This window comes from Carassius carassius, chromosome 1, assembly GCF_963082965.1.
Source record: "Carassius carassius chromosome 1, fCarCar2.1, whole genome shotgun sequence".
Taxonomy (NCBI): Eukaryota; Metazoa; Chordata; class Actinopteri; order Cypriniformes; family Cyprinidae; genus Carassius; species Carassius carassius.
In genome coordinates, this window is record NC_081755.1 from 15,627,138 (window position 1) to 15,638,039 (window position 10,902).

A 10,902-nucleotide genomic window follows, 5' to 3' on the forward strand; every position below is an offset into this window, starting at 1 on the left:
GGAAACCCACAGCAGCTTTGTTTTGTTTTGTTGTTCTTTTTACCTATCCTTCTCCTTCCCCTCTTTCCTGAGTAGGTGAAATGCCTAGACACCCTGCAAGGGTCGAAGGTCTAATATTAGGATTGACTCGCAACACCTAATATCCGCCAGCCACTCTAAACCGTATGGTCAGGGGCGTAGCACCAAATTCTGGGCCCTATGCACAAGCAGTGGCCATGGGCCCCCGTAAGCTCGAGATTCACAACTACCTACAACTAACCTTACTACTAATCTAAGAACTCTTATATGTATAACAAAAAAAAGCCTTATTACACAACTTCTCTGAATTTCTGTTTTATTTGCAGAATGCTTAAAAGCTAACAGTAGATGCCACCAAAGGTAGCCTAACATTATAGGCATGCATGAAAATTGAAACACTTTTTCATTTGGCTGAAGAGAACAGCTTTTTAATGCTTAATGTACAAAATGCCTAATTTACAATGAAAGATAAAAAAAAAACTTAACTCACTTGTCAATTTCCATTAATAAGGAGCAAAAAAAAAAACTTCCACAAAGTGCTAAACACTGAAATTTATACCCCAGTTAGTGCCCACTGACGGGTCTTCTTGGTGGCAAAATCCTTGATGAGGTCCTTAAAGTCCAGTTTTCTTGCCAACTGACTTTCAATGGAGAGAAGGGCAAGGCTGTTCAATCTATCCTGACTCATTGTTGATCTCAGGTAGTTTTTAACCAGTTTCATCTTACTGAAAGCCCTCTCACCACCAGCAACCGTTACAGGTAAGGTACAGAAAATCCTCAGTGCAATGCATGTTTCTCCAAAAATGCTCTGTAGTTGTAGCTTATATATGGCATTAAGGAGCTGAAGAGGGGACAGGTTATGGGCAAATGTGGCATTATATACTGTCTTTAGGAGCAGCATCTCATTCTCAAATTCAACTGTGAGATCTTTTGGGTATGTTCTAGTCAGAGCCCGACATGTTGCCTTTATCTGTTCTTCTGACATATCCCCCAACCTCAGAAGAGGTGCAAAAGATTCACATAAGGTGGCTGTAGTCTGGAACCTTTCACTTAGATCGCTGATGATGCTATCAATGGCAACAAAAAACACATTGTTTCTGAATACCTGCTCTGCACTACACTCAGTCTCATCCTCACTCCTCCTCTCATCAGACATTAATTTCCTTTTCCGTTTCCGCCTCTCCTCACTTCTAAATTGAGCAGGGATCTCCATGGCTTGGGCTACTAAGGAAGCTTCAGTGAGAAGGGAGTCCCATTTATTACGAATAGCCTGTATTTCCTCCTGTAGATCCTTGATATTTGCAGCCTGACTATCCAAAGAAATATCCCCTGTCTGAAGGATTAGATTTCGATTTTCAATACACTGTAGCACCTTTACCCACACAGTTAGGAGAACTACTGCATCAAAGGTCTTAAAATAACTATTTAAGCCATTTGCCTCAGACTTCGCTTCACTTGTAAGGTTGCATGTGTCTAATACACCTTCTAGTGCCACCAGAACAGAGGGTAAATGAGAGGCCACAACTCGCACAGCAGCAATCCGTGCACCCCATCGAGTGTCAGACAGGCGATGAAGAGAGCATCCAGTTTCTTTCTTTAAGATTGCCCATCGCTCTGGACTAGCACTGAAGAAATTATAGAGGCGATTAACATTACCAAAAAATGTTGCAACCTCCTGACATGATTCAGCTGCGTGTACACCCACCAAATTTAGGGTATGAGATGCACAGGGGGAGTATATTGCAAACGGATTTGCTTTTAGAATCTGAGCTTGCACGCCTTTCAGTTTCCCTGACATATTGGCTCCATTGTCATAGCCTTGTCCTCTGCAGTCCTCTAATGGTATGCCACTGTCTTGCAGCACAGCTTGAATCATTTCAGAAATGTCCTTGCCTGTCTTTTTGTAAAAGTCTTTAAATTGACCGAATCTCTCAGTTATCTTCCAAACACTGCTTTCAACATCTTGATGCACATATCTTAATAACAGTACATTCTGTTCAGTGTGAGAGATATCTGGTGTGGAGTCACATATCACAGAGTAATAGATTGCAGTTTCTCTTTCTGCCAGGATGGTGTTTAGCACTCTTTTGCCACAGATATCAATAAACTCATTCTGTGTCTCAGGACTCAGATAGTGTGTTAACCTTGAACCTTCTTTCTTTTGCCTTAATTTCTCTAAGTGCTCTTCTAAAACGGAATCATAACGTGCCAGCAACTCTAAAGTGCCGAGAAAGTTTCCATTGTGTACATCACCTAGATTTGAAGTTTTGCCTCTAAATGGAAGATTTCTTGATGCTAAATGAAGGGTCACATCCAAAAGCCTCTCAAGAATAATTCTATTCTTTTCTATTTCTGTCTGTATTTGTTTCTGAATGCGACCATCAACTCCTGTTCCAGACAATAATGAATGCTGAAGGCTTTTCCATTTCAAATAACATTCCTTATGAGGCATGTTTGTTTCGTGTTCTGGTAATTTTCGGTACATTCTTTGCCATTTCATGTGTGATATTTTCATACCATCGTTACTGTTGAGAGCACTTCTAGATGGCTTTTTGAGCTCATGAGAAAACAGAAGGCACGGGATGCAATACAGAGCCTCTGCACTTTCACTATATGTTAGCCAATCTCTTTTGATTTTCTCACGGCCATTGGCCGACTTTGCAAATTGAAGGTAGTTAGGAAATGGTTTCCCTTCCTTGTCTTTTGCTGTGATTTTATTTGTTTTTTCTTTGCTTGCCAATCTGCGAACTATTGTGTCTCTCTCTTCATTAGTCAACTTCTCTGGCCATAGTGCTGGATCCTCAGGCAATGGCATATACTCCTTTGCACTGCCCTGACTACTTTCTGACCTCTCTTCATCCTTTTCACTTCCTTCAGAACCCTCTCTGCTTTCACTTCCTTCATTTCCATCATCCTCTATCACATCTTCTCTATCTACCTGGACAGACCCCTCTACAAGCGTATGAAACAAAGATATATTATTCCAATGTAGCCTAATGGATGTGATTGAACTTGCTTAACATTTAAATATTTTGTATAACACTTAATAAAAACTTTAATAAAAAAAATAAATAAAAAAAATTAATAAAAAAAATAAAAAGTGCCATTTTATTTTTCTTATGGATGTGTCAAAAAAATAGTTTCTTAATTAGGCTAGCCAAACAGCTAGACTACAGTAAAAGGCAGAGCATGACTTAGTGTTGCTAAACACATTACAGTATAAACAGCTAAAATTATGTGCTTTCATTTTAAACTACAGTATAGACTCACCTTGTCTTAAGTCCACAGTATCAGATGATGAGGGGTCTGTTGCTGCTGCATCACCCTCTGTGACATTTTCTGAAACTGAGTGCCATGCGTTTCACAAGTTAGCTTTGCTACTAATATCCTCATGAACCTATATGACATTGAGCCTACAAAGTTAGACTATTATAGTCCAATAACAAATATTAATTTAGTTTTCGAATTAGTATACTATTGAAATGGTGTAGGCTATGCAAACAAGGCATCATGTAATTTCTAATTTTGTGTTATGCCGTTGTGTTATATTAGCACACTGATAATAATCGCGGTGGTATTGAAGTGTTTTGTAACCACAGCAGGAGTTAATTTGTAGACTATTTGCTCTCACATTTTGGCCTCACCTTTCTTGGGAAAGAAGTCCGTTAGCAGTTGCTTTCCCTCATTTCGTTTTCTATCTCTTTCCTGCCTCTCTTTTCTTTTCTGAGAACCGGATTTTGTTTTCTTTGACATCATCTTCCGCTGCACAGTTCAGCACTACCGTTTGCCGCTTCAGCAGAATGAACGCCACTTTAAATGCGCCTAGTCATAAAGCGCGGTAAAGGTGGACTAAACCATTTCGTGCAAGGGAGAGGGTGCCTGTCCTCAGACACTATATGTACTTGGACACCATTTAATACATCAATCGACTGATGCATGCATTTACCCAAAATATTAGCATTTACATTAGTTAACAACATTTATTGTGATCTTAAAATTATATTTAAAGGAAAATAAAATTTCACTCCTCAGGGGCCCTCCCCCCACTTGGGGCCCTGGTAATTTAGTCCCACTTTTCACCCAACTACGACGCCCCTGCGTATGGTAGCTAGAGAGCTCCATTCATGATAGGTCAATTCATTTAATTGAAAATGAGATTACTAGAAAACTAACGGTAAACGTGTAAAGTAAGACAACCTAGAAGAACCAAACAAAGTTAACCACAAATTTGATTGACAAATCAAAATAAAACAACGATTTCCAAAACGATCTAAACTATCCTCAATGTGCTAAACTACATTGACTAATTGAACTTAACAACGTGTACCTAAATAACCTGATGCCTGCACCAGTACAGTAACTGTCATGGAGGTGTTGTCTTGTTGTTTGCTGTGTTTGTCGAATCTGCTTGCTTGAAATAGTCCTGACCATCAGTTATTTGCCAAATGTATTATATTCTTGTTATAGGAATCATGTCCAAAATTAGACCCTGCAAGAGCGGGAAAATTCGGACCACATGCTTGGTAAGATAACATGATTTATGATACCCCCGAGCCAAGACAATATCTGATTGGTCAAGACAACATTTGAGGTGTGGCCAACAGGCCAGTTTAAATACTCAGGACACCATAAAATCTTGCTTTTAGTCTTTAGCTATGCTTCTGCTATTAGTCATGCCTGCTTTTAGTTGTTAGCTTTGCTTCTGCTACTAGTCATGCCTGCTTTTAGTCTTTAGCTATGCTTCTGCTATTAGTCATGCCTGCTTTTAGTCTTTAGCTATGCTTCTGCTATTAGTCATGCCTGCTTTTAGTTGTTAGCTTTGCTTCTGCTACTAGTCATGCCTGCTTTTAGCTTTGCTTCTTAGCTTTAGCTTTTAGCCATGCTTTTAGTCATCACTTTGAGCACGGTTCCAGCGTGCTTCAGCCTGCAGGCCTGCTGCTACTTAGCCACGATGAGAACAAACACAACCTAGTCTCGTCAAACTTTATTTCTTTTCTTTTCCGTTTGAGAGTTTCGTGTTCTGAGTTAAGTTTTGTAACGTCGAGTCTCCGACGTCTGACCTCGGGTGCCCGTTCAACTTCAACCAGCGCACACAACTCTGCACCTTCAGCCAACGCCCCACCACGGGCTTCCCAAGATGTCATTTCAACGACTACTGAACTTCCCGCCAATCAGCAACAACTTTACACACGCAATGTACCTTCAGACATTTGTGCTGGTGTATCTAATATAATTTAACGTATTGCTGTAAACTTGGGATTCCATATTTCCATTCTCTTAAACTCATCTTTCCCTAACTTTCGATCTTCCTGCAACTTGTGTGAATGTGTGAGTGCGTGCGTTTATGTGTTAGATTAGTTTATATGTCTTAGATTTATCTAATAAAGCCTTATTCATATTGAAAAGAGAAGTATCTTGTGTTTTGTGCTTACAAGTTAATGTCTTAAACTGCCGATCTTGTTACTGTGCTAATTGATAGTGTTTTCACTATAGTTTGGATATTAATATCCAGCACAGATTTGATGTTAAACGGCTCGTTCAGTGAATCGCAGGGCGTCTCAGTGATCAGCCGTGAAACATTGATTCTGTTCAGATTCCCTTTAAATTATTAAATTATTCCCTTTGAGCTAAATTGACCTGTTTCCCTTACAGCTAAAATCTAAAAATAAAAAAAGGTAGGCCAGACTATCATTAATCTCATGTCACAGAAACATGCAAGTATTAATTAAACATAAACCTCAAAAGTGATAAATGAAATAGAATTTAAAATATAAATCTGCATAGAAAATGTTTATGACAAAATAATATGAACTTTAAACACAAGTTATTTACAAAGCTGAACATATGCCCTGGTGGTGAAAGCAGTGGAAAGGTTATCAAGCCAATTTGTATGTGATTAATAGATTTTGATATTTTTTATGGAGTAAGCATTTGATCAACTGACTGACCCACATGGATATTAATTGTCAAGCATTGGGCCAAAAGTACTGACATCTGACATATGCCACTTTTCCACCGCAGGAACTTTACCCAGGAACTAGGGACTTTGGGCTGGTACTCTGTGTTTTTCCACCACAGGAACCAGGATCTAAATTAAGTTCCATGAAAAAAACAAATGCCTCTCAGAAAGTCCCTGCTGGTGAGGTAGTACTTTTTCAAAGTTCCGGAACTTTTGGGGGCGGGACTTGAGCATTGGTTGAGTTCACGCAGTGATGTGATTTCAACCACCATTTATTCGGATCATTTTCAAAATATTACTGTTATTGTGGCATGAAATGTTTATAAACACCTAAATTATTGTGAATAACCAAGGATACGTTTAAGCCTTTATGTGAGCGATTCTTTCAATCACAAAACTAACTAACGGTTTTTCGATCAAAAAATTGTACATGAAGTTTGCATTAGTAATTCTAACCTAATGTCAGCAAAAGACATTTTAATACATTTTTAATGTTTTTACTGTGTACCTCAGGGTCAACAATGTTGCTGTCATCAACAGCAGATTCCCCAATGGTGTTTAATAAAGTCTGGATGTTATTGAAGTTTTTCTCAATGTTTTGAGAGCTGCATGGGCTTGAGAAGATGAGAAGAAGTGCAGAAGAGGAACATTTCATCAAACTTAACAATGGAACTTGCTGTGGTCAAAAGTCCAAAAACATGCATGGCCAGCTTGTAGTTCTTGGGTGCACTGAGACAGAAATAACAATACAAAAAAATTTCATAAATCCTCATGATTAATTTGTTGCCATTAATGTGGTTATCTGCTTTATACCACAAAATAAAATTACTTAAAGCTTTTTGCACAGGGATTTAGCATTTTTCATTACATGGCTTAGACAACAGTGGATCATAGGAAGACTTCAGGAAGTCTTCAGCAGTGCCTTTCCCTGTCAGCATTAGATAATAACTTTGGAGCAAGGCATTGAGGTTGATTTGGCAAAAGCCGAGTGAGATGGCATGCATGAGGACCATTGATCCATCACATATAATCATGAGTGGGCTGATGTTTTTGTGTCCATGTTGCTTGTCTGTCTGGAAAGCACTGAGAAAATACAGAGTAGATGAGGTGGTGTGCTCGCAGGTCATATGTACCTGCTGGAAAAGGGGAGGAACCCTTAATTTGGTTTCCTACAAACTAGTTCATATACATAAAAAGGAACTGTGCTGTGTTTAATTTTCTTCACAATGCTTCCTGTTGCATCGAGATACACTATGTCTTCTTTACATCTTTGGTGGAATATGTCAATGATTTTCTTTGACCGTAGCATCACACACATTGGATGAAGAATCACCTTCTGGATTACCTCATTCGGTTCATCTTTTTTTTCTTCTACCATCATCTGGAGGCTGAGAGTTACATTCTTATGTTTCCTGTCCCTCATTCTTTGTCTCCAAGAAATGGATTTGAGAACACCTGGCGATGATGCCTCATCTCGACAACCAGACTCGAACACTGATTGCTTCAGATTTTCCATTTTCTTAAGATAAAGTGCCCTTGGTAGTGTTGTTTGCAATTGCTAAATATCCTTTTGGTCATCAGCTCTGCAGCTCTGTTTTACTGTGCATTAACATGTCCCCTTTGAAGGACACCTGTGCTTTATGCGATTTCTCACTTGTGAACAACAACAACAACTTCTACTGGGCAGTCAGTGAACTGACTGTTTTTACATAGCCAGAGCATGTAAAAACAGGTAAGTTCCAGGTTGACCCTTGTCTTTTAACCCTGTGGCCTGTAAAAGCAAAACTGCAATGCGGATGGATTGTGCGAATGCCTGTAGAGATATGTTTGTCCACTGCAAAATCCCTTGAAGTGATCCTTTTTTGTTTTTCCTTTTATTTTCCAGGCTGCTAGAGGAACAAAACAAAGGAAGGTGGTGCAGGAACCCCGTTGTGAAGAATTCATCATCTTTGTCAAAACTGACTTCATCGTCAGTATCACTCCAACTGATATTGACACCTTCCACCTTCAGATCTATCTTCTGGACCTACAAGAGAAATATTAATAATACAAAGACAAATATTTTCTAATTTTATATAATTCAATTTGCATTTCAAAACATGTGGTAGTTTTCTAAATGTCATACTGCTGGTATACATAGTAGTAAATGTATAGAAGTTTAAATAGAATTAGTTTGATCTTATCCCTTACTTATTTCTCCTGCTGGTCATTTTTCATTTCCTGTGCAGTGTCCACTGTTACAGCTTTCTTTTATTAAGTCTCCCTCAATTTTTTTTAAATCTGTAATTTATTATCCCCTCATATGTTGTTTTTCGTCTTCCTTTTGAAATTTTAACATTTCTTCATCTTTTACAGCTTCAGTCTCTGGTGCATCTTCCTCTCGTAGCGCTGTCTCTCTCCAACTCAACCAGCTATTTGAGTGGCTTGAGCAGGTGCAAGCCAGCCCAGGCTGTCCACGTGGAAACGCAGCTTAATTTGCCCACTTCATACTTGGTTGAGCCTAACTCATGCCGGTCATTTCTTTCCCAATGCTTGCTGACTTTCACTCTCCAGCCTTCCTGTTTCCTCATGGAGCAATCTAGGGTAGCGTTCATCATAACTCCCTTGGTGGGTCAAGTGAGAGAGAGAGGAACGGCCATGTGGAATAGTAAGCATGACTGTTGTTTGTCTTTTGAGGCATTCTTGCAGGAGTCGGCGCAAGGAATTGATTGCCTCGAGCCTTTTCTCTGTTTTATGGAAGGCCAAAGGGGTAAAAACACGTGAATTTTAACATTTCAACAACGCGTTAAATTTCACATGTAAAAAACAACACGCATTTCTTGCGTTAAATATGTGTCATTTAAGGCTGATTTATACTTCTGCATCAAACCTACGGCGTAGCCATTATGCCGTAGCTGTTACGCCACAGGCTGTGCAAGTTTTATCATTTATACTTCTTCAACGTAGTCCACGTCGATGCGCAGTTCATATGCAAACCACTAGTATGCAGTATCCACAGGCATGTTGCTGGTGTAACATACAGTACCACGGTAAAAGACTAAGAAGCGGCTCGTCTGAGAAGCGTTATAGCCCTGATGAAGGCAAATAAATATCAAATAAAAAATACGTGTTAAATACGCATGAAGTAGAGCGTTAAAATTTAGTTTGAATGGGTCAATGTCATTGGCTGCAGAGGACTTGGGTCAAACCACTTCTGTGAGCTAAGTGGGGTTTACCATTCATTGACTGAGCAACCATCATTTAACATGCTATAGATAAGCTTATTCAGCCTAATTATTTTGTCTTTTATTCTTTTCTTTTTTTGTGTGTAGCCTATAGAAATAATAAAATAGCATTTTTATGAAAAATTCATTTTTCACCACTCATGCCTTTTTGTAAATATACACATTAACATTTGTGTGGGGAAAATTGTTATAATGGAGGTAAGAAATTGTATCTGTCTTTGGAAAACAATAATCTTTGCAATCAACAGCTTTTATTGCACTTACATTTACAGCCATCGCCAGCAGGTGGCACTTATTGAAACCTCTTTTTGCTCAGCAATTATGCATTTTGTTCATCAATTATGCACTCATCAGACAAAAAGTAATTAGGTACACAGGTGATGTTATCAGACATAAGTATTTAAGCCTTCCAGGATTAGAATAAAATCTATTCTACAAAAGTATTCTACTGCTACCAACGTTAAAGATCATTCTATTTCCTTATGTAATTATTTTGATAAACTCATACAAGCGCTAAGCAGTCCCTCTAAACTGAAGTGTACTGTATAACAACCCCCCCACTCACCAAAAAAAAAACACACACAACAATATTACTAATCATATTTTTCAAACTGCTGACTTGATCAAGAAAAAAATTAATATCGTTTGAAAGCTTAGAGTCTGAGCTTTTCAATGCATGCAGCACTTTGATCAATTCCAAAGTAATTGGAGCGAGTTTTGTACAAGAAGTCAACCCTAAAACCATACAAAAAAATATATATATATTGATGTCACCGTTTTACTTGTAACTTCATAAAACATGATCAGTGGAAATTTATGCAACATTATTTAGAGCAGATTCTCCTGATTAAAAAGACCCCTAAAACATCTGTCAAATTTGTCATTTAGATCTAAAGATTTTCCTCATGAATTTATAACACACATAAAACTGCACAGAGATCATGTAGTTTAGCCAAAAAATCGATGGTAGCTTTCATGTAGCCTTTTCGCTCATAACTTCATGAAACATGCATACTGTATATCATTTGCAGAATTTACATAATTTTGCAGAAAAATCTCCATATTAAAAAGTGCCGAAACTCATCATAAACCATCATTTAGATCTAAAGATATCTTTCATAAAGCTATAACACATGGAAAATAAATAGGTCATGTAGCTTAGCAAAAAAATCTGAGGTTTCAGTCCTGTGCCATTTTAGCTCTTCACCAAACATGCATAGATCCTTTGATCAGATTGAAAGATATCCTTCATAGAGCTGTGACACATGAAAGCAGACTGGCACACTGAGGCTGCAAAGAAAAACAGGTATATGCTTCACATTTAGTTTTCATTCATAGCTTCAGGAAACATGTATAGAACATTATTTCCGTATATATATGAAATATATATTCCAATTGTAAATGTATATGTATGTATGTCCACACTACCATGAGACTTCAATTCAATCAGTTCCGCTGGGCATTATTTTTTGGACGCTTCAGGTTTACCATTTTTTATCGCCCTGGCTCTAAGAATAGTAAATCTGATGCGCTGTCGCAGGTTTTTGAGGCTGAGGCTAGTCCCACCCTCCCCGTGGCCATTCTGCATGCTGAAGAGTTGTGGCAGCAGTCACCTGGGGGGTGGAGTCCAAGGTCCGCATGGCATTATGCGATGCATCGGTTCCCATGGGATTTCCATAGGGTATGACCTTCGTGCTGGAG